Consider the following 10,281-nt stretch of genomic DNA (forward strand, 5'->3'; position numbering starts at 1 on the left):
TGTGTTGCCTTGGCGCCTTTTTACCGGTCTCTCTTGAATAGACATGACATTTGGGGGGGGGGGGGTCGATCCTTTGCTCCGCCTTTTCAACAACAACAACAACAACAAAAAAGCTCGCCCGGGTTAATGCTCCAAGGAGCATCTGACTCGCCCTGTTCGAAATCCGCCTCCCGTGAATTTCGCTCCTCCCCCCCAATCTTTCGCTTTCCGCACGAGTCAATAGACGAGAGGATCGTGTGAAAGGACGTGCCTCTTTACTCGCTTTACGCCCAAGGGGCGGCCTTTTATCAAGTCGTGACTACGATCTAAGGAACCTTTCGAGGTCTCCCAGCCAGCCTTCACTTCGGCGGGTTTCAACTCTCCGTCCAGCCGTTGGTGATTCTGGCGAAGGCCGAGGGAAGCGGTTGCGGGTCCGTGTCTTTGTGCTCGCTCGGAAAAGCGACCTGCATCTTCGGACCGGGTTGCATTGGCTTCACCTCTTCAATCTCGGCGGCCGGCGGCTCCGTTTCTCTTCCGGGAGGCTGGAAAGATTCAGGCGACTCGCTTGGTTTTTCGGCCTTCGGATTGCAGGGCGATGCGAAGGATGTTTCCCAATACGAACCCAATTTACATGAGAATCTCAGCCAGGATGAATTGGTAAATCCTGGGTAAGGAAGAAAAAATCATGACGATAACGCCGCCGTCGGATCTGCAGCCTCGCGTCTTATGTTAGGAGACAGATCGGATGCGTCCTAGTAAATCCGCTTTGAGCTCAAAATTGTTTGAACTGAACTGACAACGGTTTGCCCCTAAGTATTGTAAACTATCTTGTGAAACTCTTCTGTGTGACATCATGGGAGGAAGATAACCAAAAACAGGGATGGGAAGCCCCTTGGCACAATAAACAATTTGATTTCTTTTTACTATCCCAAAGCTGCTTTTTCAAGAGGCAACTGGACTTTCTGGTTTTCCTTTGAAGGCATTTCGCTTCTCATCCAAGAAGCTTCTTCAGCTCTGACTGGATGGTGGGGAAGGATTTCATTTCACTATCCAGTCAGAGCTGAAGAAGCTTCTTGGATGAGAAGCGAAATGCCTTCAAAGAAAAACCAGAAAGTCCAGTTGCTTCTTGAAAAAGCTCCTTTGGGACAACCATGACCTGGATGACTGAGAATCTCTATAGACATTTCTTCTTACTGTTGAAATGCACTTGAACTTATAATTCAAGTACATTTCAACAATAAGAAGAAATCAAAATGTTGATTGTTGAAATTTTAAAAAAACCAGCCACTACAGAACACACTATTGATTACACAGTATAAAAAGCTCTATACATTATAGGAATTAAAATAAACCAAGCAACAGTTTGGTGACTTGGTTAAGGCAAAAGCCTATGAACTGGAAACCATGAGTTTAGACACTACCTTGAGCCAATCACTGGAAGGAGGCAACAGCAAACCACTTCCAAAAATCTTGCCACAAAGACTAGTGGCTGTTTTTTAAGCACCAAAAACAAAACAAATATAACAGAAGAAGCATCAATATGAATTAAATTAATCCTTAAATTTAACATGTAATCTAGATTAAATAGTAACATACTGCTTCATCTTATTTTTACAATACAAAGACATTTCAAAAATAGATAACAAATATGGAATCCATCCCTTAGCATGAAGACTTGAAAGCCTTTCATAAAAGGATAAACTCAATACTTTAGGGATATTATTGTCACATTTCATGTTCTTCGTACTACTTTCCAGAACTCTGTTCCCTTGCAGGGTAATTTAAAACTAAAACAGAGCAACAACTAGACACTACAACACTCATAATTCTATATATGGGTTCTATATATGAATAGAATTCTAATTCTATTCTAAAGCCGTTGCTGTTGCTGCCCTGTTCTTTGTGCCGGCCTTGCCCGCACATCCCATTGTTGCTCAGGAGGGACTTGCCCAGGCAAGTCTGAATGGACTTGGGAATGGGATGTGCATGCGTGGCCGGTGCGAAGAACAGGTTGGCGACAGCAGCAGCTTTTTTGGAACATTCGAGATCTCTGGTAATTTTTGGCAGCCTTCAGCCAGCCGCTGCTGCCAGGAAATGACTGGCAAAGAGGCGGCGGTTGGGAGGTTTCTTGCAGCAACACCAAAAAAGAGAGCTTGCCTTCCAGAGTCCAGACCAGCCACTTGGGACAAAGGTAGGCCCAAAGAAAGAGGCAATCATGGGGATGGAAGTGGGGCTAGGGACAGGACCTCTGAAGGAGCAGAAACAGGACTGTTGAAGGGAGAGTAGGCGGCATGCAGGAGGAGGCCTTTGACAGATTAGGCCAGACCGGGACAGAAAATAGGTAGATAGGTAGAAATTATGTTTTTTCCTACTGGGTTCTGTGGGTGTGGCTTGGTGGGGGTGTCATGTGACTGAGTGGCCATGGCCAAGAGTGATGTTGAGTTGGCCAGGCCCACACAGTCACATGACACACCCACCCACAAGCCATGCCCATAGAACTGGTAGGGAAAAAAAATTGAATTCCACCACTGAATTCAATGTGGGATAATTCAAGAGAGGGACAAGTGGAATTGCAGCCTCAAGTAATATAAGATTATTCTCACACTGAAATATTAAACAGCTTTTTTTGAGAATTAAATATTATATGTGTAGTGAATCACCTTAAGGCAAAATTAACTTCATGGTGTCTTTAATAAAGCTAGTTGAGATGCCATCATTTCCAGATAAAAATATATTTGTAATTCGAAACTGCTGCTTTTGGGAATGGCTTCATTTGTGAGAATTTCCTCTTCCAGATGGCAAAATAAATCTGACATCAACACACATAACCTTTTGGCAGGGTCACTGGCATCAAATTTAAGGTGGAGGATTCCTTAACTAGTCATGAGATTTCTTGAAGAAGAGTTTGAAATTTTTCCTGGTCCCTAATATAGTTTAGCAATCAAAATATTCTTAACATTATCTTCTGCAACCACTCCCAAAGAAGAAACAATTTAAAGAAATGCATCATCGTGACCCAGCTTCTGATGATTTCCCAATCTTAAATCTGCATGCCTTCTATTCATATGAACAATGCATCTGGAAAAGCAACATTGTAGCTCGTGGAAGCTTATGCCTTTTAATAAAGGTTGTTAGTCTGAAAAGCTGTTACCAGAACTAATTTTGGCTATCAAAAAGTAACATGGCTGACTGCCTGCAATGCCTTGTCACACTTAAATCATAATGGAAAACTGTACTGAGTCAACCAAATGTGCCTCTGACCTCTGACCAAGCTTGAATTGAAATTGAAAAAGACTTAGACAAACTGCTTCAGCCAGAATTCCTAGGGCAGTTTTTTCATGAGCATCTTGGCTAAAGCGTGGACTAGTCAGGACCAGCTGGAAATTATATAATGCTGTTAGTTCCAGCATCATCTTTTTTAGAAATGGTGGCATTACAACATTTTGCAGATGTGTCTTTATCCTAATCAGTATCTTGAAAACTTTTTATAAATTGGGAATGACAAGAATTGAGCAAATACATGACAGGTCTCAGCCTGCCAAGTAGATCGACATTCTGCTGCTGTACAGATTGTAAATCACATGTAAACAAGATGGCTGGACTTTACAAATCATGATATTGAAACTGGGACAAGGGATTTCAACTCTGAAGAGTGGTAAACAATAAATCTAAAGTTGAATTGCCATATTCTGAGTCAAAATCTCTCATCTAGTGATCCCCAACTTTCAGATATATGGACTTTAACTCTGAATTTGCCATTTCTAGGAATTCTAGGAATTGAAAACAACAGATCTGGAAGTGGGGAAAACTGCTGTTGGCCATCTGGGAAAAAAAAATACCATCTGTGCAAAATTGTTCGGCAGTGGTAATGGAAAAGTATCCTGTTTTTGTTTTCTCTGTGGTCATAAAGTTTGAAAGTGAATTCCAATCATATTCATTGCAGACAGCTGGTTATTTGTATTCTTCTATAGAGTCATTGAGGCCACTTGGAGGTTTGTCTGTGTCCTCAGGGTCACAGGCACGAACCTCCAAGTGGCCTCAACAACTCTCTAAAACAATACAAATGACCAGCTGTCTACAAGGAATATAAATCCTTCCATTTCCCACCATCCAGTCAGAGTTGAAGAAGCTTCTTGGATGAGAAGTGAAATGTTCTCAAATAAAAAACAAGAAAGTCTAGTTGCCTCTTGAAAAAGCACCTGTGAGACAATCATGATCTGAATGACAGACAATATCCATAGACTCCATAGGTCACATAATGTATTGTGTTTATTTTGGTTTTATACTAGGCTTTCCATGGAGTTCCTTTCATCATTCTGTTCAGTGCAGGGATAGATAATCTTGAGTCCTTCCTAAAGTTCTTTTGGATTACAATTTCCATCAGGGCTCTTAGGAGACTTAGTATGTTGCAATACAGGTAATCCTCATCTTACAACTATTTGTTTAGTAACCATTCGAAGTTACAAAAGCATTGAAAAAAAGTGAGCTATGACCGCTTTTCACGCTTACAACCGTTGCACCGTCTGCATGGTCACATGAGCAAAATTTGGATGGTTGGCATGTATTTATGAAGGTTGCCATGTCTCAGAGTCATGTGATCACCTTTTGCAATTTTCTGACAAGCAAAGTCAATGGAGAAGACATTCATTTAACAATCATGTTGTTAACTGCAGTGATTCACTTAACAACTGTGGCAAGAACTGGCTACCTATTGGTCTCCGGACGCAATTCAAGGTGTTGGTTATTACCTTTAAAGCCCTACATGGTTTAGGACCAGCATACCTCCGAGACCGCCTACTGCCACATTCCTCCCAATGGCCGGTGAGATCCCACAGGGTGGGCCTCCTTCAGATGCCGTCAGCCAGACAATGCTGGCTGGCGGCTTCCCGGAGGAGAGCTACCCCCAGAAATCCGGACCTTGCCCACTCTCATGGCCTTCAGAAAAGCTGTGAAAACCTGGCTATTCCGGCAGGCCTGGAGCTGTTGATCTCATTGTTGAGGTCCAGCCCCGATTGTAACGAATGTATGTGTGCTGTTTTTAACATGTTTTTATTGTCATTTTTTAATTATTCTTCTTTCTTCGCTGTAAGCCGCCCGGAGTCCTCCGGGATTGGGCGGCCTATAAATCGATTTAATTAATAAATAAATAAATAAATAAATAACGATAATAAAATGAAAAAACTCACTTAACAACTGTCTTGCATAGCAAAGAAAATTTTGAGCTAAATTGTAGTCATAAATCCTTAATCTCCCAAGAATAGGAAAATTTATAGCTGTGTCTCATACAGCTAGTCCTTGATACAGCTACAAGTTTTCCTATCGGCAATGAAGGCTTGTTCATTTGAATTGTGGGAGAGGACACTCCTTCCATCTGGTTCTGGGGTGTGTGATAAGCTTGTTTGAGCACTAGCTTTCCTCAGTCTACAGGGAATTCTGCGAGTTGCAATTCTGACTCATCCAAATGGTATCCAGTTTAGAGAAAGTTGTTGCATAGTACAGCTGTAGATATTTGTATGTATTCAGGAAGAAATTAGCTAATCAGAACAGATGAAGTTACTGAGTCAAACCATTGATCTGTTGAATCCAGTGTTATCTGGAATCGGGTGTTATTAACACGTGAAGTGTTAATACCACTTTATAATGCCTTGGTAAAAACACATTTGGAATTCTGCATCCAGTTTTGATCGCCACAATGTAAAAAAGACATTGACACTCTAGAAAGAGTGCAGAGAAGAGTAACAAAGATGATTGGGGGAACTGGAGGCTAAAACAGATGCACTATGGTTGCTGGAATTAGGTATGTCTGATTTAATGAAAAAAAGGAATAGGGTAACATGATAGCATGGTTCCAATATCTAAGGGGTTGCCACAAAGAAGAGGGGATCAACCAGAGATGGGTTCCTACTGGTTCAGACCGGTTCGGCCGAACCGGTAGTTGTTTGGCAACCTGGGTCGCTGGAACCGACAGCAACCAAGGTGTGCCACGGCCCCAAACTGGTTCTCATATAGCGCCACCATCTTGATTTTTGGTTCTGTGCATGTGCAAAACAATTTTCATTGCACAAATTGATTTTTTTTCTTTTTAAAAATGTTTTGTGCTTGCACAGACCTATTTTTGCGCAAATGTGCATGCACATGGAGCACAAGTCTGGTGTGTACACAAGTGAAGTGAGTGCGCATGCAAAAATTTTGCACACACCGAACCAGCAGTAAAGCTGGCAGCAACCCACCCCTAGGATCAACCTATTCTTCAAAGCACCTGAAGACAGAAGAAGCAAGGAGAAAAGCAACCTAGAACTAAGGAGAAATTTCCTGACAGTTAGAACAATTAATTAATGGAATGACTTGCCTCCAGAAGTTGTGGGTGCTCCAACACTGCAAGTTTTCAAGAAGAAATTGTACAACCATTTGTCTGAAAAAATATAGGGCTTCCTGCCTGAACAGAGGGTTGGACTAGAAGACCTCCAAGGTCTCTTCCAATTCTGTTATTCTATTATCTTCAGTGATTGACAGCACTTCCTCAAATGTTTTAAGCAGGAATGTTCTCCTTATACAAAGCACATGCTTGACACTGAGCTGTGACAATCCTCTCTACAGGATACTGCTAGTTTTAATTTTGTTCTCCCTGTGGAAATGGAGTAGTATCATTACTAAGAAAAAAAAAATACCATGGGAGGAAAAGCACTTACAATAAGCATCATTATAACATATTTTTTTATTTTGTTTTACATTTTGTGAATCAGGAACAGTCTGACCATTTCCCTCTGCCCCGGACAACCGTGTTAAATGTCTAGGAGACAGAAGAGATAGAAATAATAAACAGAGCAGTATGTTACTTTGATAAGCCACATTGAAATGCCTAATGAAAAGGATTTTCTACAAAAGAACAGAAGAATATTCTCACATATTTATGGTTGCAGTCCAGGCAGTCCACTGGGGTTGGGAGTGGGGAGGGGAAGAGAAAAGTTGTACAATATTATGCAACTGGAGAATGTTCTTCTCTGCCAAACAAATGGAATTCCAAAGGCTGGATTCTTCTTAGATACAGGAATTTTTTTTTTAATCATAGCGAGTGACATTTCCTTTCGGGACATTAAGAGTGAGCTAAATTCCATTGAATTCAGATGATGTATTGCGAATCATTATGTGCTAAAATAAATTCTCAGTGGGAATGAATCAAGAGGCTTTTTATATAGCAAGAAATACTCATCAGGATTTCCTTCTAACCTTTGCAGTTTCCTGTAACATAAAACTCAAACTGTGGTCATTCATTTCCCTCCGAAGAGAACACCCAAATGTTCCAGTGAAATAGGCTGGAATTTGACTTGGAATAGGATTGTTATTTCAGAATTGGAAAATGTTCTTCAACTAATTCTCATGGTTGCAGCATGAGTCTGTGAAACTTGGGACTGGTGGCCCATTCCAAATGTTTTCATACAGGTGGTCCTCAATATACGACCACAATTGAACCCAAAATTTATGTTGTTAAGTAAAACATTTGTTAAGTGAGTTTTGCCCTATTTTACGACCTTTCTTGCTACAGTTGTTAAGTGAATCACTGCAGTTGATAAGTTAATAACCTGGTTGTTAAGTGAATCTGGTTCTCCCATTAATTTAGCTTGTTAGAAGGTCGCAAAAGGTGATTACAGGACCTTGGGAGACTCATAAATATGAACCAGTTGCCAAGCATCTGAATTTTGATCACATGATCCTGGGGATGCTGCAAAAGTTGCATCTGTGAAAAACGGTCCTAAGTCACATTTTTCGGTGCCATTGCAACTTTGAATGGTCACTAAACGAACTATTGTAAGTTGAGGACTACCTGTATTTATCTCCCAGTAGCTTCAAATCTTACCCCTTTCCTCCCCATTTCAATTCCCTTTCTTGTTATCTATTAGCTCACCAATGGATAAATAGGAGAAAGGCACATTATTTCTTAGATTTGTGATGGGCTCTATTACTAAATCATTGTCATATTAAATGTCTGGAGCAAGGATTGCTGAGCTTCATAACTTACTAGGCCTTTCTTATTAAAAGCCCAGGGGCTTTAGCGAACAATGTCGTTCTTTATATTAGGAGGGGATTTCTGTTTGGGTCTAACTACGATCTGGCAAGCAGTCTTTGGCTCCACTCAAGGCAATAAATCTCAAGAAAGGGAAAAGGGAAAGGAAGGAGTCATTGCTTGTTGATGATAACTCAAAAAAAACTTCTCTACCTGCCTCTGGTAGATGTTACACCAACTGGGAATTAAAACTGAGACTTGAGACACTCAGTGACCTCTTTAGTTTAGAATGTTGTAGTACTATGTAGAGCTTATGTTAGACGTAAATCTGAACAGCAAATAACACACTAAGTGTAAATAGTGGGTGGAGAGAGAAAAGACAGAGGCTCCAGTGTGACTTCAGCTCTTTATTGTATAAGGAAACTCCAGCAATACCTGTCTGACAGCTTGCCCTTTTATAGGGGGCTGCCAGGCGAATTGATCTATCAGTTTAAACTATTCTTCCCACCTGGACGGCAGACTTGAGTGAAGCCTCCCTTTCTTAGGCTTCACTCTGTTTACTGATGAGTATTCAATACCCCTCCACCAGGATACGTCATTGACCAATAGGGGTTCGTTTAGCTGACATAATTGCGCAAGTAGGTCCGATCTGCACAGTTCATTTAGTGTACCGGCAGCGGTCAAGTCAGTTGGACCCACTGCTGTTTCCTGTCTGTCCAATGGATCTTTCTGAATTGCGGCCTAGGACATGGCCGTTTCTCCTGGAGCTGGTTTGTTGCTGACTTCTCACTGGATTCCCGGTCCTCTGGGGAACCAGGGATCCAGCACCTACTTACAATTCTTTAAAGCAGAGGTTACCAACTTTGGCAACTTTTAAGACTTCTGGACTTCAAATCTTAGAATTTTCCAGCCAGACTGACTGGGAAATTCTGGGTGTTGAGGTCTATAAGCCTTGAAGTAGCTAAGATTGGACACTCCAGTTGTAAACTAATGGATCATTTTCCAGCTTCTTGTGGCAGCTGCAGACGGTAGCTACATGATCCTGAGGAAGGATATGGTTTAAATAGTTGTAAATAGAGACTTACTTGCATGGTCCTGAGCATTTTGAAATTCTTTTTTCCCTTCAAATTTGAAGGATTATGCAGAATAATATTCCCCAGAGCTACCTTTTAGTATTGACCGACCAAATAAGTACAAGCAGATCTTGTTTAATTACCAATTGTTCAATAACTGTGATGGAATGTACCATATTAAGAAGGTGGATTCCCAGGAGGGAGGGTGGGAATTCCAGAGGAGTAAGAGGCAACTCAGTCCAAATGAGACAAAGAGAGTGAGGATAGCCCTCCCTAATAATTCATAGAGTATGCAAGAAAGTGATTTAAACTGTTCAATTATCTTCTTTGTGGCCTTCAAAACTGTCCCATGCACATGGCTAAGAACAAAATATTACTTTGGAGATATACACATACATATACATATACATATACATATACATATACATATACATATACATATACATATACATATACATATACATATACATATACATATACATATACATATACATATACATATACATACACATACACATACACACACACACACACATACGCATATACATATACATACATGCACGCACACGCACACACACACACATATATACATTCATACACACACATATACAAGGGATGCGGTGTCACAGTGGCTAAGACGCTGAGCTTGTTGATAAGAAAGATCGATGGTTTGAATCCCTAGCACCGGGTAATGGAGTGAGCTCCCATTACTTGTCCCAGCTTCTGCCAACCTTGAAAGCACATAAACATGCAAGTAGAAAAATAGGAACCACCTTTGGTGGGAAGGTAACAGTGTTCTGTGTGCCTTCGGCATTTAGTCATGCCAGCCACATGACCATGGAGATGTCTTTGAATAGTGCTGGCTCTTTGGCTTTGAAATGGAGATGAACACTGCTCCCTAGAGTTGGGAAAGACTAGCACATATGTGTGAGAGGAACCTTTACCTATATATATATATATATATATATATATATATATATATATATATATATATATATATATATATATATATATATATATATATATATATATATATATATATATATATATATATATATATATATATATATATATATTAGATTTTTTACAACCCCTGGTAAGCCCCAATTATGGGAGGAAGGTCACACTTCCACTCTCTGTCTTCGGCTCGTCACAAGAGACCATCCAGACAGAAACCCAATATTTTTTACTGTTGCCTTTTTGCTATATTTGTTATATTTATGCTGA

Source organism: Thamnophis sirtalis, unplaced genomic scaffold (assembly GCF_051295495.1).
Source record: "Thamnophis sirtalis isolate CommonGarterSnake01/CBP01778 unplaced genomic scaffold, rThaSir2_p1.2 scaffold_1, whole genome shotgun sequence".
Taxonomy (NCBI): Eukaryota; Metazoa; Chordata; class Lepidosauria; order Squamata; family Natricidae; genus Thamnophis; species Thamnophis sirtalis.